This window comes from Podarcis pityusensis (genome assembly GCF_964106645.2).
Source record: "Podarcis pityusensis genome assembly, chromosome: 5".
Classification (NCBI taxonomy): Eukaryota; Metazoa; Chordata; class Lepidosauria; order Squamata; family Lacertidae; genus Podarcis; species Podarcis pityusensis.
Genome location: NC_138032.1, coordinates 72,892,810 through 72,916,034, shown reverse-complemented (window position 1 = coordinate 72,916,034; position 23,225 = coordinate 72,892,810). Strand labels below are relative to the sequence as shown.

The 23,225-nt window shown below is 41.2% G+C and overlaps 2 long non-coding RNA genes across 30 annotated transcripts in view; one reads left to right on the top strand and one right to left on the bottom strand.

Moving 5' to 3' along the window:
* Positions 1 to 23,225, top strand: part of LOC308476927 — an 808,687-nt gene that overhangs the window by 638,274 nt on the left and 147,188 nt on the right. For 27 of the 29 annotated variants that reach the window (XR_013986193.1, XR_013986194.1, XR_013986198.1 and 24 more), the window contains one exon: positions 8,926 to 11,234. The exons of 1 other annotated variant lie outside the window; for it this stretch is intronic. This is a non-coding gene — a long non-coding RNA (uncharacterized lncRNA). Of the gene's footprint in view, positions 1 to 8,925; positions 11,235 to 23,225 lie in introns of those variants that run through there. One more of the 29 variants, XR_013986197.1, reaches the window with a different exon arrangement.
* LOC308476992 lies at positions 4,652 to 9,031 on the bottom strand. Its single transcript, XR_013986322.1, has 3 exons — positions 8,897 to 9,031; positions 7,647 to 7,824; positions 4,652 to 4,739 (listed from the first exon to the last, which is right to left on the bottom strand). It is a non-coding gene; the product is annotated as an uncharacterized lncRNA (long non-coding RNA).

The window sequence follows — 23,225 nt, the reverse complement described above, 5'->3', positions numbered from 1 at the left end:
CTTCTGCTCTAGCCTACAAGGTGTCCTGTTTGTTCTGTGTCTGTTTGGGCTTTGTGAAGAAGCAAATGCACATATTTCAAGTGAAGAAGGGGAGTGAAGTCTGCTAATTTAAGTGACCTCTGCGAAAGAAGACGACGGGCTGGAGAAACAGGAATATTTTACGATGAAGATACACCAAAGGCGGGGTATGTTGACAACGGGGCTGAATGGGGGGGGGGAAACCTTTTTTACTTTCTTTCTATGTGATTTACAAGAACCCCTCCTCATTAGAACCGTCGGTTGAACTGACCCAAGCAGGATGATTAAGGTCTGTGCGGAGATAAACTTTAACCAAAAGTATGCTTTATGGAGACCGAGAAGCAATAAGAGCTTTTGGGAATGGCACAGCAATTAATTCGGAGTCGCCATCTTGCCAAAGGATTTACAGCCGGGAGGAAGAACGGATTTGTTTTCAGACTGCATTCCTAGTGAGTATCCTCAGAGGTTTTGAGAAAGGAGACAGATTGGTGAAGATTAATGACGCTAAGACTGTTTTGATGTATGGAAGTGATGTTATATGGAAAACGTCTGGATATGGCTACTGGATAAAAAAAAAAAATATCCACGCAGGATTACAAACTGTTCTAACCAGCTTGCGGAGACTATCAGAGGTCACAAAGAGAAAGGAAAAATATATGAAAATAACAACAAGAGATGTGGAAAAATAATAAGAAAGGACTGGATAGTACTGTGAACATCATAAGGTTAGATTTGTGGACATTAAAACAGCAGCAAGAAGCAAGAAGTTGATTGGATCCCTTCGGAACTTGAAATATGGGTACTCCCAACAAAAATTTAAAATTCGGCTGTGTAATTTGGAATTTATGTAATTTGGTTTGATTTGATGTGATTGGTCGGTTAATAAAAAATTATTCTTAAAAAAAGAGATAGAGCTTTGTGAAGCAATAATAAAGTCACCAGGACTTCCGCTTGCCCTGTACAAAGAAAGAACGAGTCCAAGTTTCCACTTGTCCCGTGCTTTCTAGGTGGTTTTGCCTTTGCCTTGCCACTTTCCCTTGGAAAACCTGCACTAAACTAAATAGGAACAAATGGAAATCTGTGGAAAACCTGATTGCTGCTTGTTCCCCAGGGTTTCCCCAGGGGAAAGCAGTGGAGCAAACAGAGGCGTGGATTAGGCCTGGGTGATAAATCAAAATATTACCCAGGACCAGTATGGGGAGCAGACCACAATGTCGGCTTTATTCAATAGTATATCGTTGGTGAAATTGCCACCGCTCCTGAGTCCCTCTTCTAGTAACTTTCTCAAGTGAGCATTGCTAGCCGAGGGACTCGGGAGCAGTGGTGGTTTCACCAGCGATATATAGCTGAGTGAAGCCACCATCCCACTCTGCTCTCATATTGCACAGAGGGAGAAAAAAGCTGCATTGGTGAGGCACCAATACAGCTTGTTGCTCCCTCTGCATCTTCAAACTGCTCAGCTGAGTGTGCGGTTGCCGCTTGCCTCAGCCGAGCAATTAAAGGATCCCCCAACCCGGCTCTGGCTCCCTCAAAAGTGGGGGGAGCACTGGTGATGATTCTGCTAGCCGTTCAAACAAGCCACTTTGTTCCCGCCCGCTAGGAGCTGGGGTGAAAGCGCCTCAGCTCCCACGTTGAGAGCTGTGGCAGTTTCACCCAGCGCCTCTCAGCCTGAGGCCAAAGCAGCTTGTTTTTTCAGCATTGCGGCATATCACCAGACTGCGATGTTTAGCTGGTGATAGACTGTGATGTTGAAAAGCTGATATCGCCCAGCCCTAGTGTGGATAAGCCTTAAGTTAGGCAAAGTTGTATCCAGCCAGAGTTTGCTGATTGTTGGATGGCACTACAGTGGCTACAAGCACTTCAGGTTACAGACTCCGCTAACCCGGAAGTAGGACCTCGGGTTAAGAACTTTACCTCAGGATGAGAACAGAAATCATGAGGCAACAGGAGGCCCCATTAGCTAAAGTAGTGCTTCAGTTAAGAACGGTTTCAGGTTAAGAACGGACCTCTGGAACGAATTAAGTTCGTAACCAGAGGTACCACTGTAATAGAAGGTATCATCTTGACTCCTTTCAAATAATTTTTGAAACTAAGAATGCTGAGTCTTGGTTAATCACTGGAAAGTGTCGGATTATTTTATTTACTCACAGCAAAATAAGATTGCAGGAGTCTGTTTAGAGCAAATGCTTTCTCAAATACTCGTACATAGAGTAGCCTGCCAGTTGCAGTCTCCATCTTGGTGTGCATTGGACCTGCCTTGCCATCTCTTGGCAGATATCAGGGGCAGCAAGAGGGTGGATTGATTTGTGCAGTGTGAGCAACAGGAAGTTTGAATATTCCTATAAAGATGCAATGCAGCTATTGCCCTCCAGCATCACGGGATATATTCTTCTTAGGAGCATGTGTAATTACAACTGTGCTACTAGTTATGATTTGGCTATATTCTACCTCCGGGATGAGAGGGATCAATGTTTTTGAAACTAGTTAGTGAAGAACAACAGTGGGAGAATGTCCTGTATGTAGCAGGCTGGCCACGGTGGAAAACAGAAAAGATACTAGACCAGATCCAGCAGAGCTCTTCTTAAGTTCAGCTCCTACAATAGTGCATGATATATATTGCAATAGGCATGTGCTTACTCTTTTTAATAAATGTGGATGCACACAACCTTTGAATTGCCATTACTGAAGCACTCTTTGGAAACTGACATTACTACTACTGCAGCCCCTTTAACCCCAACTTACTTTGCCATACCACAAGAAGAAAGGAAGCGAATTTCTTGAAACTTCCCTCTGTCTAACCTTGGATCCATCAGACTACCCATTTTCTGCCTAAATCTCTCATCATCCCTTAGACAGCACTCATTGTAGCAAAAATGAACAAAGCTACAGTGGGAGTGATTCGAAATAGTCAGTGGCTTGGCATTTGGCTTGCGTATTTTTTTCCACTTCACTGCCTGTTTTGTAATTTAAATGCTATACACCCACTCCCTAATGCAGCTGATGGGGTTGCTTTCAGTGCTGATCGGCTGATGGGGATTGGGAGAGAGCCCCTTTGAAGTCTGGAAAATGTCTGCTTCCAGGTGCAGTTTGAATGCAAACCATGTGTCTGCAAATCACATTTTTTCCCTTCTGCAGACTGACAGAGAGAAAATTACCATTTGGAGACACAGTTTGAATCCATATGATGCCTAAAACTTACAAGGGCTTCCACTTTGCACCCATCAGCTGATTGGAGTTGAGAGCAAGGACCTTTGATGTCATACCTGACATCAATGCTCACATAGCATATAATTGACCTGCAGGCAATAGAGGGTGTTGTGGTTCAGCCTACCAGGTGGATGCAGTAGTTTCCCACTTCTAATCCATTGATTTAACATGTCTGAAGGTCCTTGGGATGAAGATGCAGGAAAAGTATCATATATTGCAAACGGACACACCACCTTTGTAACAAGATAGAAGTCTTGACACTGCAGTCCATACTTAATCTGTGAAGACATAGGATTTATTCTTGAACCAACATCCTCTGAGGTGTGTGTGTGTCTCTGTGCGCAAAGAAACAATCTTGGTTATCCTTAGATTGTTTTTACAACTTTTAATTATTTCATTTTAGTATAATTGTGAACAGTGAAAAACTTGATATTACCACAGGGTAGTCATCATATTTCTGTGCTGAAACTTAAAATATAGGAAAACATCAGGGTGTAGGTTTGTCTATAAGTTGTGGTTAATAAAAATATTGGGAGAAAGTAAATGTGGGTGGCGCTGTGGTCTAAACCACTGAGCCTAGGGCTTGCCGATCGGAAGGTCGGCAGTTCGAATCCCTGCAACGGGGGTGAGCTCCCATTGTTCGGTCCCAGCTCCTGCCAACCTAGCAGTTTGAAAGCACATCAAAGTGCAAGTAGATAAATAGGTGCCGCTCCAGTGGCAAGGTAAACGGCGTTTCTGTGCACTGCTCTGTTTTCACCAGAAGATGCTTAGTCATGCTGGCCACATGACCTGGAAAAACTGTCAGCGGACAAATGTCGGCTCCCTTGACCTGTAAAGCGAGATGAGCGCCGCAACCCCAGAGTTGTCTGTGACTGGACTTAACTGTCAGGGGTCCTTTACCGTTACCTTTTAAACTTAGTAAAACGCTGATAAATCTTTTGGGAGGACTTTTAAAAAATAATAGAAATGGGGATGCAGAAACATGAAGCACTGAATTTCATATTGGAAAAAATAAGCATCTGAGAGAAATCAGAAAACTGACAGATTCATAAACCCCTATTTACTACTTGACCACCTCCATTTTACATATAGATTAGCAAGACACTAAGAAGAAAATCTTAGCTAAGTTACCCACTCTTGCTCCTTTGGGGGATAAAATGTAGCAGATATGAAATCTTCAAGGCATCATCACTTTCCATATATCTGATATTAATAAAAGTGGTTTCTTAAAAAAGCTTGACTGCTTATCTGATCAATCCAATGCCACGCATGCACAAATAAGCAAGAAATAGAATTAGCAACTTAAAAATAACAGTGGCAATTAGTTTTTAATTACAGCATAAATTTCACCTAGTGTATGTTCTAACATCACTGAATTTTAAAATACATTTGTTTGTTTGAATAAGTAATAAAAAATACTGTTTACCTTGCAGTTTGAAGTATTGTTTGCTGTTGCCTATTTCTCACCACCCTCAGCTTTTTCTGTCTTCCCTCCCTCCCTTGCCACAGAAATGCTGCAAGAACAAAACCAAATGAAATGAAATGTTCCCAATATGTAATCATTCTGGTTCAAGACTATAATCTTTTAAATTGCTCTGCTATGTTACATAAAAAGAGAAATATTATTAGACAGGAGTAATTTGGTATAAACTAAATTCTGGACGATAGGGTTTCTGCAGTTATTTAGGCTTCAGGAAAAAAAGTGCTAGCAAGGAGGATAATTACATTAGTAGCACACATTTTGCAGTTCTTATGAGTCAAGCAAGCCAACATCTTGGTTTGTTAGTGTGAAGAGATGAGAAAGCCTGAAAAAAATCGTAGTCGACCCTCCCCACAAATGATTTGGAAGGGGGTAGTAAAACATTTTCATGTGTAAGAACTGCATTCTCAGGCAGAGATTCATCCTGTGTCTTGCAGCAGTTCATTCAGCTGAACAGAGAAGCTGCTTTTTAAAAGCTGAATACTTGCTTGAATATTTGGCAGCAATTGCCATGGCAAAACGTCCTACAAAGTTCCGTCTGTGCAGTTTCTCCTGTCAGTGTGCATCATTTCATTTTTAGAGTGAAAATAGTAAATTTACACATCATGTTTCACTATCATTTCCTTTGACAAATGTCCAAGTTAAAATCAACATTCAGAGCAGTAGTAACACTTAAACAATTCAAACTCAACACTGTTTTATTTTTCATTGTCATGCATTATGTGACATGAGAGATTTGTTTCTTTTTACAATAAGTTATAGAAATGAAGCCCCAATGTGGAAAAGGAAAATATCTAAAAGTGACAAAAACATAAAATAATTTAGGCTGCAATCATATGCACATAATGTACCTCTATACTAGAGATATTATTATAAATTGTTTAGTACAATTGCATTTAAATATGAATCAACCAGCAGCGATCTAGATACTGAATTTTTGAACAATAGTTCATTTTAAACCCTAGTTTCTGAAGATGATACTTGAAGAAGAAATTTAACTGAAAATTTCATCTCCAAATTCTTCTAAAAGGGACAAAATATAATTCGGATGAGCTGAATGGTTATGCAGTGCGTGATTTGAGAGAATGTTATTTACAGTAAAGAAATAAAAATTCTGAAAGACCTTAGTTCTGAGTTTCCTATGAACCGGTTAGAAGCAGGCCCTGAGCATAAGATATAGTTTTGACCCCGTTTTAGCACTTTTGAAAACAATCTGAGAAGTCATAAGCAGTAAAGGGACTGCCTGATTTGGTTCAAGTTCAAATCTGGATCACAATTCAGAAAAATAAAGCTTAATGGCTCCTTGATTCACTATCATGAAGTGTGTGTGTGTGTGTGTGTGTGTGTGTAAAGTCTATTCACACCCCTCCCTCCCAGTTGACAGAATTGGATGACATTTGAAGGCATACTTGCCTCAACTTAATGGATAAGGTCTTCCCAGTTATAGACAAATGTTCTTTGTCATGTTGCATTATAATTGTTTCATGACAAAAATGCAATTACTGTATTTTCTTTCCCCCTTTCCCCCTGTAATCAAAACAATTGAATGGTGTGCAGAAAGGGGAGGGTTAACCCATCTCTCGTAGTGTGTGCCCTTGTGACTGTGTAGCAAAAAGAGCATGGCCCCCAGCACCACAGTCATGCTCACTGGCCCCCTACTGACTACCTACCACTGCTGCATGAGGCCATCCCCTCCTTAGAAAAATGTAGATGCCCTACTACTTGTTCCTATAAGCTCCTCCTCTTCCCGCAACATCAGTTCAGAGGTAAAGTTAAGCTCCCCACTCCCCCCCCCCCCAAAAATAAGGATGTGTCTTCATTTTTTCTTCCAGAGATCAACAGCCCCTGCTTATAATTGTCATCTCAGTCTGGACTGCATCTTCATCTGTAATAAATGAGCATCTTCATACATCATTTAACTAACAGACTTTTTTCCATGTTCATTTCTTGCTTTTGAAGCTATTCTGTAGCATGTTATTTAGGGAAGATCAAATGTATGAGATTTCTCTTTGGATTAAAGCAGGCTTTGAGAAGAGGGCCATATATATAAAATCACCCTTTGGAGTTCACCCATCCTTAAGTCTTTAATTTTTTTGAGCACCCATAGATCACCATAATCCATATAAATGCCAGGAGGCAGACACTGAGAGAGCCCAAAAGATGTAATGATTTCTAAGATAATAGCACTTAGATATATGGGGGAAATGAATAAAAATCAGACTAATGATCCTTAGTAGTTACTGCACTGAAGTTTGTAATTATGAATTTGGCGCACTTGTACCGCTTGGCTGATGATACCTGAATCAAGCGTACACATCTGTACACACACACACACACATGCAAAATGAATTTTTATCTAGCTCAGAAAAGGTAAATGAGCCAGCTGCTTTCTAGATAGATGTATAGAATTTCTTGTTAACCCTATGACTCAATTCAATTTTCATTCATTGGACTAAAGCTCACGAACTGTTTGAAATTGACATGTAATTTACAGAACAATGCCAGGTTGTTTAGATGAATTGCCTTTATGCAAGAGAAATCTTGACAGGAACAGCACAAGGCGTGCTGGTGGCCCATCTAGTGTAGCATTCTGTTCTCACAGTGGCCAATGGGAAGCCCACAAGCAGAGCAAAAGGTAGCAGGACTCTCCCACTGACATTTCTTTAGCAGCTGGTACTGGAGTATATAGTCATCATTACTAGTGGTCACTGATAGCCTTATGTTCCCTGAAATTCGTCAAATCCCATTTAAAGCCATCCATGTTGACAGCCACCACTGCATCTTGTGAGAACAAATTCTGTAGTCGGACAATGTGCTGTGTGCATATATATATTCTCTTGTCTACCTTGAATCTCTGACCTTTAAACTTTCTTAGATGACCCCAGTTCTGTTATGAGGGAGGCAAAATTCTATCATATCTACTTTCTGCATGGTTACTTACCCCCTCCGGAATGCACATTGTGGTTCTAGTCCTCATTAGGAAGGCTGGGACCACAGGTCACTGCTGCTTCTGCCTTTTCTTCCATCTGCCTGAAGGTTTTTTTGCATTTAGGAAGGGGGTCAGGAGAAGCCCCAGAACGTGGAGGAGGAGAGCAGGGCTCTATCTGGAAGCTGAAATGCTTGCACCGATGGAATGATTGGAAGAGTGTGAGGTTGAATTCCATACTGAGTATCAATGTAAGAAGCTATTATGGTGGGATATGACACCAGCTAGGCTTGACAAGGTTTATTCAGGCACACAGTTCAAATGTTGGAAGTGCTCAGTCACAAATGCCTATCTGCTTCATATTTGGTGGGGCAGCCAAGCTGGCTTATGCTTTTTGGAGGCAAATAACATGCATTATATCAGAAATGATGGATCTAACAGAGGGACTTAGCCCAATGTTGATTTTATTTAATTGGATTGCAGAGGATATTCCAAAATAAATTCATTATTAAAGATTTCCATTTAATAATAACAACAAAAATTGTGTGGGTGCACAAGAGGAAAAAGCCACACACCACATCTATCTGGGAATGATTATTGAAATGTTTAGAGCTTGCAGAAGCGGACAAATTAACCAACTTGATTCATATGAGAAATAACGAGTGTTCAGATTTTGTTTGCTGAGAGATGGACATGTTTTTGTTCATTATTGAAAATTTAAGTCTTGGCAGGATTTTGTGTTTCTAAGTAATAGAATATGTGTGTATATCTATTTAAAGTATTATATAATATAATAAAGTATAGAAACATTTTATTTTTAAAAAGACACAAAATGATGATGACGACGACGAATGGGGCAGCACACTTCTGCCTCATCAGCCCAGCCAGGTCCCTTAGAGGGATTCTGGCTGAGTGGGCAGAAAGAATGAAAATGGGGGAAACAAAATGATGAATGGATGGGGGAGAGACTGGAGGATGAGGAATAGGTGTTGATGGTGTGACTTCTCCCTTGTTAATTTTCACAGTCAGTTTTCAACCTGTTGCATTCCTCAATAGGGCTGTGTGGGAGTGACATACCTCTGTAGACCCTTGGGACAAGAGCAGGGGCAGGTTGCTTCCCTGACACCACATCAGCTCTTTTCGGGCACGCAGCATGATTAAATCTGTCCACTGAGATCAGTGGAGACAAAATAAATACATGGAGAGGGGCTTGCCAGACGGTTTGTTTTTTAAGCATTCTGTTGCATAATAGTGGGGGTGTCTACCTTCTAACTTCTCTTCTTTTTGCTTACAGCTTTTCCAACTAAATATTGCTGTTGATTTGAGTGAGAGAGATCCTGGTGTCTGTTGTGTTGCCTTATCATCTGCCACGCACCTCAGGAAGAGAGAGACTGTGCTCATGTGCTCTTGTATAGCTTTTCTCACCGAGAATGAGACTGTTCTGATACTGCTTGCCTTGTGCCCACGGTCTGATGAAGCCTGCTTTCATGAGATACAGCCCTGACCAATGTGTCTTCATGCTTGCTCCCTGCCTCAAGAAGGCAGGCTGGCCATTGTGACCTAGTGCTGATGTTTCCTGCCTCAAGGGGAGCAGTCATCCATTGTGACATTGTACTAATGCTGTCTGTTTGAATGGGAGGGACTAACCATTGCAATCCTGTGCTGATGCATCCTACCCTAAGGGGAGGGACTAGCCAATGTAACCTCATGCTGATGATGCCCACCTGAGGAAATAAGACAGAACCTGTTACGATCTGTGGAGCCTTATTGCCTTGATCATTTGTTTTTCATCTAAATCAACAACATCATTGGATTATGAAGTAACCGAGACTTTCTCATATTGCCAGAAATGGAGGCTTGGAATCTATGAGAGACAAAGATGTTGGATTATTTTACTTTCTGCCCTTGACAACCGTCGAGAAACTGCATATGAAAGAGTTGTCTTCTTTCAGGTTGTTTTCATTTCTGAAGTCTCACAATTCTAAAAAACAGCAAAGTCACCAGTACTTTGTTTTACAGAAATTTGGACTGCAGCACCTATTAACTTACATTGGGTTGTATCCAGAGTTGCCCTGAAAGGCTCCTTCTCCGAAGGAAAGGGAAAAGGGGAGCTGTTTTTGCCTATTCTTCCTACAGCCTCCCCTGCCACCTTCCACACTGTCTAGAGTAGTTATGGATCCTTCTAATTCCATTTGATGTCATTTTCACACATGTTCAATTAGAAGTTGGTTCAGCCCCATTTTCAGCTAATCTTTTTTTTTGAAAGTCTTAATTTATATACATTTTTGCATATACTTTCCCCTAAAATAATTTTGTGCACGTGTATGTCCCCCCCATTCACATTTTTTGAACCAAAAGCCATACCTCAAAATTTAGGGAAGTGTGCAATTCAGCTGTTAAACATGTCCAGATTAGAATATTCAGGATTTCCAAAGCTTTCAGAGCTCTCTCCTTTGTTGCGAGTGTTCCATAAGTGAAGTTCCACTCATGAAAACTCGATATCTGGATCCATACTGATTTTGTAACATTTCCTTTTTTAAAATATGACATTGGACAGTTCCAGACACACTGGAAATTAAAGCAATCATCAGAAGTAAGCTTATTGGGCTTAAAGTAGCAGCCAGGTATCCTGGGGTTCATCGCATTTAAGCAAAATGGTCTTGTTGCGATCTCACTTCCAATGCATATTAGTCTTAATATAGTCTATCAAGCTAATGTGCCATACCTCTGAGAGCTGACATACTGTGGAACCTGCACTGTATTTCCTGCACTGGTGGATAAGAGATGAAATAAGCTTGTGCATTTATTTTTAAGTTGCCTAGATACAGGATAATCAGCCATGAATTTATTCCATCACTAACAATTAACTACCATCTAGAGAGATACAGAATTTGTCGTTAGCTTTACTGTGGATAATGTGCACATGTCTTTAAGAGCATTAAACTAAGTCAGGGAATTGTAACATTCCCAGCGTTTCATTAAACGAAATTGGTAGTATATATTTCTCTTAATGCAATCATGGGGACATTAGCTAAACACATTTCTGAACTAATTCTCAAAATTGTAGGAGTGCTGAAGAATTAAACAGGTAGCGACTCTCCTGGCATGGTTCCCATTTGCCATCATTACTTGCATAGTTCTTCATATTCATGATTCTTTGTTGCTGAGGGACCAGCTAGATACAATCAGTGCAAACAGTTCAGCATGATCGAGACAAGAACATAAAAAGAGCCTGTTGGATCAGGCCAATGGCCCATCTAGTCCAGCATCCTGTTTTCAGAGGCCTGCCAGATGTCTGTGCGAAACCTGCAAGCTGGATTCGAGCACAAGAGCACTCTCCTCTCCTGTGGATTCCAGAGACTGGTAATCAGAAGCATTTGCTGCCTCCAGCTGCGATGGCAGAGCATAGCTATCATGGCTAGTAGCCATCAGTAGTCCTCTCCTCCATGAATTTGTACAGTCCTCTTTTAAAGCCATCCAAATTGGTGACCACCACTGCCTCCTGTGGGAGCGAGCTCCATAGTTGCCTGCACTTTGTGAAGAAAACCTGCGTGAAGAGTTCCTAGTTGGATCTATTCGATTCATCCATCCTATTGACATCAGGTACAATTTATGTGAATTTTTAATTCTATTTTATTCTTTTATGTTTTTTCTCTTGATACGGTTTATTGTATGACACCAGCATCATACTGAAACTTACGGAGATGGGAAGCATAAGAGGTGTCCTTTCTCTGTGGTTGCAAACTAGAAAATGAAACAAAACTGCCTACCTACTTTGGTTGGCTGTTTTGGCCCAGTTGCCGATAAAGCAAGCTGCAAATCTGTTTCCCTCTTCCTCCCCAGCTACACGGAGTTTCTTAGCCATACACGTTAGCTGAGGCAACAACTTTTGTGGTAGAATCTGCCCCTGGGCCCTCCAAACACTGCTGGACACAACTATCAGGAGTAATACTGCGCTGAAAGCATCTCCCATGCTTTACCTACTCCACCCCACTTCTTCAGTTAGTGACATAAGAAACTACATTAAAAAAAAATCAAAGGGGAGGAAATAATTGAATGAAAATCTCATGGATGGGGTTTGGAGTTTTGGTTGCACTTAATGTACTTTCAAGGGAGCTGAAGGGTTTGTGAGTGTCCTTTCATGCTGCAAATATATTCACTGGGTTGTATTCTGCATCCTTGGGTGCTCCCATTTCCTGAAATCTCCATGGCATTCTCAGCTGGGCTTTCCTGTGAGTAGGAAGCTGGGGAGGCTGCCTCCAGTGAATCTGACAGCTGTTTGTTTGTCTTTTTCTATTTTTTAGGCGAGGTTATTTAACTTTTAAAGAAATCATTGCAGAAAGATTTAACTAGGCTCACTTTTAACTAATTATGCATAGGATTGGACTGCAGAGCTTCTTTTAGGAAACAAAAGCAATACTAATGGCTTTGCAGAACAGATGCTCACAATATGGGAATCTTTTCCATTGCTCCAAACGTCTGCCAAAATGTGCTATTGATGCTGTATATAATATTGCAATATTATATACAGCAGTTATATAGATTCCCAGGATCTAGTGATTTATTTTTTGAAAGTTTCTTTTTGTATTTGAGATTAACTACGGAAACAGAGGGAATGTGAACTTGTCGATATGTTATCTAATGATATCAAGTGCAATTACTAGTGAGAAATGAATGAAGAACAATTAATGGTGATATATTCTTTTACGTTCCACTTGTGATTTCTTTATTTCTTGGTTCAAAATGCTGTAAGGGGCAGAGATTTGTGTTATCTATGGAAATGTGGTAGGGTTTTGTTTCCTTTTTGTCAGTCTTAGGTTTCTTTGCATTTTAGTGTTATCAGCTCATTTGTGCCTTTGGTAAGGCACATGGCTTTGACTAATAATCTCTTATCTTCGGGGCTCAGCAAAGGCATTTGTGTAACAGTGATGATTAACATTTTATGAATGCAGGTGCCCTTCTGCAACAAGTAATAATAAATAATAAATAATAGCCCCGACTTCCACAGGAGGATTGTTCTGATAGAACAGCCGCAATATTGGATCCAGAAACTGCTTACAAGAGACAACTTTAGGCAGTTTTTGCCATGCTGCTTTTGGGGAATTAGGAAATCTTCTGAAAGTCACTCTCATGATTAATGTATATAAGGAAAGGCATAGACAAGCATCTACTTTGAAGGCTGAAACTGCACATTAAACTTTTTTCTCCCTTTCTGATTCTTTCAAATTAGCCTAGACAGACTATGAATAGAAGCTGAAGAATTGTAGGCAGAGAGAAATTGCTTAACCCTTTTTCCTTCTGGTTCTTATCTTCTCCATATCCCCTTCCACTGTTGCCCTGGGTGGAAAAGAAAAAGTGGTGTAGATTGGGGTTGAGCTGAAAATAACTAGAGGGAAAAGGGTCAGGCAGCTTCTCTCCTCCGAACCCACTTTCATTTCTGTGCTGCCTGTCCAGGCTGGTTTTTGTCTTGAAAGAAAGAGCACAAAAATTTAAAAAAAAACCACAGGGAAATTGGTGTAGATTGTTGGAACTAGGCATGTGTCTGCTAAGAAAGGTCAAGCTTCTGCATCCTTTCTTAGCAAATACCTATTTGCTTTCTTTCAGTATCATCAGCCACTGTCTCTGAGTAGTCATTTTGGGGCCCATGGGCTGTGGGGCCCCAAACTTTAGCCAAAAAATCTTGCCCTGCCTGCGCCATTGGCTGTTGAAGATAGTTCAGAAGCTGTAGCGAGGTCATATCTTGGCATGTATTGCAACAACTCCACTGGTAGGGATGGGTGATACAGCATCCAAAACTGGTTTGAAGTCCCTATCATGATATGGGTTTCATAATTTTTAATCCTTCAAAATATTGTGAATCATGGTGTGTGTGTCTGTGTGCGCGTGTGCAGGAAAAACAATGAAGCCAACCAATGTCTCTCCGTAGCTCCATCTTTATTTCAGACATTGTGATATATTGGTATATCGTGATGTTTAGCTGGTGATGTATTGCAGTGTTGAATATTAGATATTGCCCAGCCCTATCCACTGGCTCTCAACCCCAGTTCTAAGAGTTAGTCTGAGCCATTACAGCACCAAACAGTCTAGGACCAAATACCTGTTGGGCCACCTTCTCCACACCAATCTACCTATGCACTGAATTTATCACCAGAGTTCTTTCTCTGGGCTCCCCTGCCATCTGAACTGTGAGAGGCAGCCTTTTTAAAACAAACAAACAAACAAAAAACACTCTTTACCTTTGGAACGATAGTTTTAAAAAGATGCCGCAAACTCCCCAGGTAGCCTGGTGATGCTGTTACTATCATTAGGCACCAGGTATTTTTCTGTCTAAATAGACAATATGACTGTATTGTTTCTGCTTTACTTTGTTGTGTTACATTCATTCTAAATTTTATTATTTTCTTTTTAAAGTTCTTCTATTGTTTACCAAGAAAGACAACCTGGGAACATAATTTATTTAATGCAGAAGGTATGAGATATGAATTATTAAAAAAAAATGAAGTAAATAACAAATAAAATATTTTAGAAGTGTTTAGTTTTCTAAAAGCATAGTTGCATTTTTTTAAAACCTTGATGTACCATGGCAGCAATATTTGAAATTGTATGCATATAAAAAACTTAGCAGCTTAAAAATATTTGTACATGGTACTCCAATCTCTGAGCGGTTAGAGACTTGAGGGGTTCCAGGTGCTTACCCAGCATTTTGTTTTGTTTTTTCATGATAGTCAGTAGACATTATGGTTTTTAGGATAGAAGGTTTTGTTTACACATACATGCAACCTGAACATAAGTTGGAGGGGCTCACAGAATTAAAACCCCAACAGATCTTGCTTCTCCATTAGACACAGGTTTGGATCCAGGACACATCAAGCATGGCTTCCTGTCTAAAGCTTCCAGCCTGCTTCCATCTCTGCTAACACACACCACACTGACCTATTGTTCTCCTACCTGGCAGCTAGCTGAAGTGGGAGGAAGGCCCATCCATTAGCCCAGAGGGCACCACCACTTAGTTGTGACTCTTGCAAGCTAGCTTATTCTTTAGGGATCCTGATGAAGACACTTAAGTGACCAGCTCAGGTCATTGTCTTACAAAGAAACTGGGCTCCGCTCCGCTCCGCGCTGGAAGGAAGCTGCCCGGCGAAGCCGGCTTAGCATTGCTGGGCAGCTTCCTCCCAGCGTGGAGCCCGCTGCCCAGCGAAGCTGCCGAAGCGTATAAGAGCCCCCCCCAACTGGCAGCTGCCAATTTTGGGGGGGGGGGCGTCTTACACGCCCAGTCACCTAATACACCGGAATCTACGGTAACTGGTATAATACACAAACCTGTCCCTAGGCACCCCATTTGCAATATTGTTGAGCTATTTCTCAATTCTTTAAGTTTCTTAGGAGGTCACTTGCATAACTTAATTCTGGGAAATGTAACATGCTCTCAGGAAAATCTGAAGTCTCTTTCCTTTGTTATATTGCTGTAATTATAGCCAGGTGAACTGTATGAATTGATCGCCATTCAGTATTAAAGAAGGTGATTCGTTTCATTAAACCCTTTATCTTATAAAACTGATACTCTTCTGGGACCACAGCAAATTATGATGCTTCTTTTTTGTGTTTTTCCTTTCTTTTCTCAATAACTAAATGTGCCAGAGCATTGGGAGTCAATATGTATTATATTCACAATGTGCATAAATCTCCCATTAACCACAACCAGCATGGCCCATGGTCAGGAATTATGGGAGTTACAGACTAATAACATTCAGAGGGCTACAGCTTTGTTCAGTCACTGAGGGCAAGCTTGAAGGACTTGCTTACAAGAGCTCTTGGTCCTCTGAATTGTGACTGGGCCACTCAGGCCTTAATCTCTTTCTCTGGTAGCCACAAGGGAAATGATGGTTGTGACAGATTTCTCTTTGGGACGGTGATCAAGATTTCAGCTGCTCCTATAGCAACAAATATTTATTTTTAAAATTGCATTTTGCTAATAGCATCCTGAGTCACTGCTGCAGCATTTGGTGGGTGAGATGAATAGGGAGTATATTCTCCAGTGTGTGCCTAAAATACTTAAAATGCACAACGTATCTGCAGGGAAATGTAGAGAATATGCCATCTAAAATAGTTGGTTTTCTTAGATTCTTATAGCCTGAAGCAAAAGGATGCTTCTGTCAGACTTTTCTCCTAATTTACTTGTTTTAAATTGGCATTGCTTTAAATCTGCATTGTGTTCATATGGAAGGAAGAGGTGGTTTTCTTTTTAGGTTAAATAGCTTGGAATAGGCGGTTTCTTCCTAGAGAATCTGTGCTGCCATAAGGCTTCATCTAATTTTATAGTTCCATTATAAGGCCACACAGTCATCCAATTGTGTTACAGTGAACAACATGGAGAGAAACAGGATTGCAGTCACTGTCTCTACTGATTGACTGGTGGTCAGAACTTAAATATATATGAAGGGCCAAGTTCATGTGATGCTAAACATGTCACTTGAAGCAGCATGGATATTTTGGGAACTGTAAATGCAGATCAGGTTCAGAGTCATGAGGAGGAGATTCACCATTTCCTCTCATGCTACATTCTCAATGACAATCTTAAAAGAGCACATGAGTCACAGAACATGGGCCTCTCTTTTGTCTCTCACCCTGTGGTTAAAGAAAGACAAACCCATGTTCAATTTACAGTGTGACCAAAGCCCTCTGCTTAACAACCAACAGACCTTTAAGGTAGAAGGAAGAATCAGAGAGAACCGTGAGCATAGTTCTGACCCTTAGGTAGCCAACATGGTGCCCTTCAGATGTTTCTGGACTCAAACTCCCATCTGCCCCAGATCACATGACCATTTGGTGGGTAACACATTGGCTAAGCCTGTTCTGTCCTTACACTAGTGGTGGTGGGGAACCGAGTAGCTAATTTTAAGCCTATAAGATCCCAGTTTGATTTCAAAATGCAAATGTCTTCTGGCTGTCCAAGCAAATTGAGGGAATAGATTCTTCCCATTTATTTGATTAGAAGTCTTTTGTTTTTCTTATTTACACATTTTGGGTTCAGGGAAGAGGTGGCTCAGATACTAAGTGGACAATGGAAATGTCAAAGATTTTGACATTTTTGAAATAGCAGGCTTGTCTAATTGAGTTCCTTGCAGGTGAAAGCTGTGTGCCCACATGCCTGTCTCCCTTACCAAGCTATGTCTCCTTTGCAGCCTCAGAGTGGTAGTGAAAGGGACTACATTGTGCACGTACCTATGCACCTAGGAAGCCTTGTATTTCAAGGCCATGTTGGTCTGAAAGAAAACATATATTCTTCCAAACATGTTAAGAATGTCATAAACATAATTCCCCCCCAACCAATTTTTTTCCAGCTTTGGTTAACTATTCTCACCACATTACCAATTTATTATAATAGGGTGCATTGTGATGCAATCCCTCCTATCCTGCAGCTCAGTTGGAGAGCACTTACAGTACTTTGAATGCAAAAGGGTTGTCAGGTTTAATCCCTGGCAAGTTCAAGTAGGGCTGGGAAAGATCCCCATCTGACACCCTAAAGAACTGCTCAATGTCAGTTTCCCCAGTACTAACTTAACTGGACCAGTGGTTTAATATGTATCCTGTATAAGCTAAGTTGCTTAAATGTTACAGGCAAATAAAAATCTAGTTTCATGAAGACCCCAGGTGATTCTTAACAACTGTGTAGGCCAGAACCTATAGCATTGCAAGCTGTTTCCAAGAAATACACTGATCAATATTACGCATTTCATTTCATTTCATGTCTGAACTGCCCTCTCTTCCAAGGCAACCCAGGGTGATATACAGTGGAAAAAATGAAAGAACAAGAACCATCTCCTAATGTAGATAACAAAACATAGCTTTGAAATAGGAGAATACGAAGGTGTTTTTTCATGGGGACTGCATATATTTGTTGCACAATTTGATAAGTGCATTTGCTTATGTAGTTGTATAAGACTAAATATGACATAATAGGCATCACATAATAGGCATCACTGAAACCTGGTGGGATAAGTCCCACGATTGGAATGTAATAATGGAGGGATACAATCTATTTCAGAGAAACAGACCAGACAAGAAAGGAGGAGGAGTGGCGTTATATGTCAGGGATGTGTATACCTGTGAAGAGATCCAAGATTTAGAACCTCAAAGCCAAAGTGAGAGCATTTGGGTCACAATTAAGGGAGAGAAGAATAACAGTGACCTCATTGTGGGAGTTTACTATAGATCCCCAAGCCAAACGGAGGACATAGATGATGCCTTCCTGGAACAGATGGCCAAGCATGCAAAAGGAAGGGAGATAGTAGTAATGGGGGACTTCAATTACCCGGATATTTGTTGGATGTCAAACTCAGCCAAGAGCGTAAGGTCAAACAGATTCCTCACTGGCCTTGCAGACAACTTCATTGTCCAGAAAGTGGGAGAAGCAACAAGAGGAACAGCCATTTTAGATCTGGTCCTAACCAATGTTGATGACCTGGTTAGTGGGGTAGAAGTGGAAGGATCATTAGGCGCGAGTGATCATGCTCTTCTGAAGTTTACTATACAGCGGAAAGGAGCAGCCAAGCATACTAGGACTCAATTTCTTGACTTTAAGAAAGCTGACTTCATAAAACTTAGGGAAGTGCTGGGTGAGATCCCATGGACAGTAATACTAAAAGGAAAGGGAGTTCATGATGGCTGGGAGTTTGTTAAGAGGGAGATAGTAAAAGCACAACTTCAGGCAATACAAATGAGACGGAAACATGGAAGGTGCCTAAAGAAGCCAGGGTGGCTATCTAAAGAACTTTTAACTGAGTTAAGATTAAAAAAGGATGTGTACAAAAAATGGAAAAGGGGGGAAACCACCAAAGAGGAATTCAGACAAATAGCCAGCACGTGTAGACACAAAGTCAGAAAAGCTAAAGCACAGAATGAACTCAGGCTTGCTAGAGAGGTTAAAAGCAACAAAAAAGGCTTTTATGGGTATGTTCGTAGCAAAAGGAAGAACAAAGAAACAGTGGGGTCACTCAGAGGAGAAGATGGTGAAATGCAAACAGGGGACACAGAAAGGGCTGAACTCCTCAATGCCTTCTTTGCCTCAGTCTTCTCCGATAAAGAAAACAATGCCCGACCTGAAGAATTTGGAGCAAATGATTCAGCAGAGGAAACACAGCCCAGAATAACTAAGGAGATAGTACAAGAATACTTGGCTAGTCTAGATGTATTCAAGTCTCCAGGGCCAGATGAACTGCATCCAAGAGTATTAAAAGAACTGGCAGATGTGATCTCAGAACCACTGGCAGTCATCTTTGAGAATTCCTGGAGAACAGGCGAAGTCCCGGCAGACTGGAGGAGGGCAAATGTTGTCCCTATTTTCAAAAAGGGGAAAAGAGAGGACCCAAATAATTACCGCCCAGTCAGTCTGACATCAATACCAGGGAAGATTCTGGAGCAGATCATTAAGCAAACAGTCTGTGAGCACCTAGAAAGGAATGCTGTGATCACCAATAGTCAGCATGGATTTCTGAAAAATAAGTCATGTCAGACTAACCTGATCTCGTTTTTTGACAGAATTACAAGCCTGGTATATGAAGGGAATGCAGTGGATGTAGCCTACCTTGATTTCAGCAAGGCATTTGACAAGGTGCCCCATGATATTCTTGTAAAGAAGCTGGTAAAATGCGGTCTTGACTATGCTACCACTCAGTGGATTTGTAACTGGCTGACTGACCGAACCCAAAGGGTGCTCATCAACGGTTCCTCTTCATCCTGGAGAAGAGTGACTAGTGGGGTGCCACAGGGTTCTGTCTTGGGCCCGGTCTTATTCAACATCTTTATCAACGACTTGGATGATGGACTCAAGGGCATCCTGATCAAATTTGCAGATGACACCAAACTGGGAGGGGTGGCTAACACCCCAGAGGACAGGATCACACTTCAAAACGACCTTGACAGATTAGAGAACTGGGCAAAAACAAACAAGATGAATTTTAACAGGGAGAAATGTAAAGTATTGCACTTGGGCAAAAAAAATGAGAGGCACAAATACAAGATGGGTGACACCTGGCTTGAGAGCAGTACATGTGAAAAGGATCTAGGAGTCTTGGTTGACCACAAACTTGACATGAGCCAACAGTGTAACGCGGCAGCTAAAAAAGCCAATGCAATTCTGGGCTGCATCAATAGGAGTATAGCATCTAGATCAAGGGAAGTAATAGTGCCACTGTATTCTGCTCTGGTCAGACCTCACCTGGAGTACTGTGTCCAGTTCTGGGCACCACAGTTCAAGAAGGACACTGACAAACTGGAACGTGTCCAGAGGAGGGCAACCAAAATGGTCAAAGGCCTGGAAACGATGCCTTATGAGGAACGGCTAAGGGAGCTGGGCATGTTTATTTATTTTTTTAAAATAATATTTATTACTTTTATAGATTACAAAAAGAGAAAAAGAACAAGCAAGAAAAAACAGGAAAAAAAAACAAAAGAGAAAAGAAAAAAGAAAAAAAAAATACAATACAATATATAAACAATACAAAACACACCCTAAGCTCAAAACTAAACACCTTAAACTAAGCTAAACAAACCCCACTCCCTAGCCTTAACCCTAAATGAAACAAAACAAAAACAATTTAAAAACATACATAATCTCTTTTCCATACTCTATCTTTCATTCCCTTGTTTCCTCGACCTCCTCTCACCTCCCTTTTTGTATTCCACTTCTATTAATTGTTTCAGCAAATCCTTTCCATCTTTCTCCATTTTCTGTAATGTTGTAAATAACGTATTTTTAACCTTATTTTCCATTAAAACTAAAATACTTATATATGCTTAACTCCTTATAACATTTCTACTAAGCCATAAAAAATAAAAAATACAAAAAATCATTCCACCATTTTTCTATCACTCATTAGTTTTACCATAAGTCTATATATAAACTTTAAATTTTCCAATCTTCTTCCACCATCTCCTCTCCCAGGTTTCGGATTCTGCCAGTCCTTTCCGTCAGCTCCATAAAGTCCATCAACCTGGTAATCTTATGTCCGAGGCTCTTAACTCTTTTCCAAGTCCCTTCTGCAGGTCTTCTTCATTTTCTTTAATGCTAAAAAGCAAATCTCGGGGAAACTCCAACCTGTCAATCCTTTTCTTCCTTCTGAACAAATCAGCTAAATTTCCATAGTTAAAGCTACAGTCCATATTTCAGGGCATATTTCAGGATTCCTCCAAGTCCAAAGGCCCCCAAAACTTCAATCTCCTCCAGGCCCGAGTCCATGTCCCAAAAGTCAGTTAATCCCTGCATAGAGGGCTCTTTCCAACTTTCCTTCTTTAATCCAAACCGGGATCCATTCCTCAATCATAAAAGGCCTCAACTTATAGTCCTCAATTTGCTTCTGTAAAGCCACAGATCTCACTTGTATTATTTTATGTTCAACAACAGCAGCATTCTCCTCCTCCTCCACCATTTGTCCTGCCAAAATGGGTTCCTGTACCAAGTCCTGAAATATTTCTGTGTTGGTGTTCGCTTTTTGACTCAAATTGGTCACTTTCTGTTCCAAATTATCAACTTTAAATGTCATGTCATCCATCTTCTTGTGAAGTTGTCCCAGCGAACAGCTTATCTTACATAAAACAGTCACAATGGCCTCTCCTGTCAACATTTTTAAATGGTCCAAGGTCGCTCTCTGGTTCTCAGAATCCTTATCTGCAGCTGGGAATCCCCAGTTACACTCCTGTTACAGTTTCAAAAGCTCCCTCTAGAGGGAAACAGTCTCCACTTGTATCAGTTCTTTCATACATTAAAGATAAATTTTGAGTTACTTTTCCTCTTTTTTAAGCACAGAAAAGGACAATGGAAGCAGTATCTTACTCTTATTTAGCTAGCTGTCAAATCCGTTCTGTCAAATGCACTCTCTCCAAACGTCATCTGGCAGCCCGTTCCCAGGTTCAGAGCAGTGGTAATTTAATTTTTCACTCTCTCCTGCAGGCTCACTAGATCCAAAATTTCCCCCTCTTCTCCTGCTTCCAAGGGGGGTTTTGTATTTTAAACTGGTGGAAATTTAATCCTTTGCCAAAAGCTTTGAAAGGCTTTAACGTGTAACATCTTTGCTTCAGTCTATTTACAAAAACGGGAGGCAGACTTCCTGTTTACAACCTTCCCCTTTCAATGCCAAATTAAAGTATTTAAAAATCCAATTTTCCGTTTTACTCACGCGTAGTTGTTTAAAATCCAATTGTCCACAGGAAAAAGTCAGTGCTCTCCGGCAACAGCAATGCGGCTTCACTCCGTGAAAGAAGCAGTCGATTCAAAGCACCGCGCCACTCACCCCACGTCGCTCCGGACCCCCAAAACAGGGTTTCCCCGCGAGTAGGGGAGGCGCAAAAGGTGCCAGCCGAATCCCAGGTTCACAAGCTTCTCCCGCTTGTGATTGTTGGAATTCTGCCTGGGTCAGAGGAATGTGCCACAACGTAGGCACCGGCAGATATTCCTGTCGACCTCCCCGCGTCTCCCAACCTCTGCTGATAAGCAGGCGAGGTCCGGCGATTCTTCTCAGATGTATGAGAGGAACACACCGTTCTTCCTCTCTCCCCTTTGGTGTCCCCAGGGAGGGGAAAGAAGCAGACAGAAAACTATTTACATCATTTATTTCTGCCTCTTACATCAGTACAGAGAATCATGTCTGCACTCAACAACAGCAAGAATAAACTCGTCCCAAGTACATCCAGTACGGGTCATATGACACACACACACTGAGCTAACATCCGGTGCTCAGTACAGAATGGACTGCCCCTTTGTTCCCATGGCAACAGTCACAAACATCCTGTCTGGCTTTCCAGCCACAAGCAGCTGGCTGAGCTGCTAGAACCTTTGCTTGCTGCAGCATTGGTGCTTTATGGTAACATACTCCCCCTAAAGTATCAATGTGTGCTGCGAGCAAAGCGTCATCCAGAGAAGAAAACAAACAGTTGTTATATTTATAACATTCCCCTGTTGTTTCAGTTCCACCCTTGGAACTCCCCGCCACTGGTTTAACCAATGTACCTCTCTGGTTGTGTGACTTCGCATTACCTTGGTTAACAACTCTCTGTTGTGCCTTTGTCTCTGACTCAGACACAGCTTCAATCTGTCCTTGGTCGTTTACAACAGCAACATATGCAAGGTTAGCAAACTCCTTTGAATACCTCTTGGGTGGTACACCCTTCGTTGCTCTCTCAGACCTACGTATGAGGTTCTGATCCTCTGTGCTCACTGGTTCAACCTTTGGACTCTGTCGAGAACCAGTAGCAATCAGTGGTTCTTCCTTCACCTGTGAAGGTCTATCCACTGTGTGAGATTTCCTCTCAATGACTGTGACAACTGAGCTGTCTGAGCTATCGCTGTCATCATCAGTGCTACTGAACTCAATAAGATCAAACTCATCATCATCATCATCATAATCGCCACCTGTGGGAAATGTTTGTACTACTCGCTCTTGCTTTGGAGCACTCTCTAGGAACTTTGTGAGAATCACCTGACCAGATTCAGACAAAATTACTCTGTAGAGACCTTTTTCATAACCCACAAAAATGCCTCTGGCATTCTTTACACCACCTGGAGCTTCTGTTCTCACATGAGACCCGAAAACCTTAAAA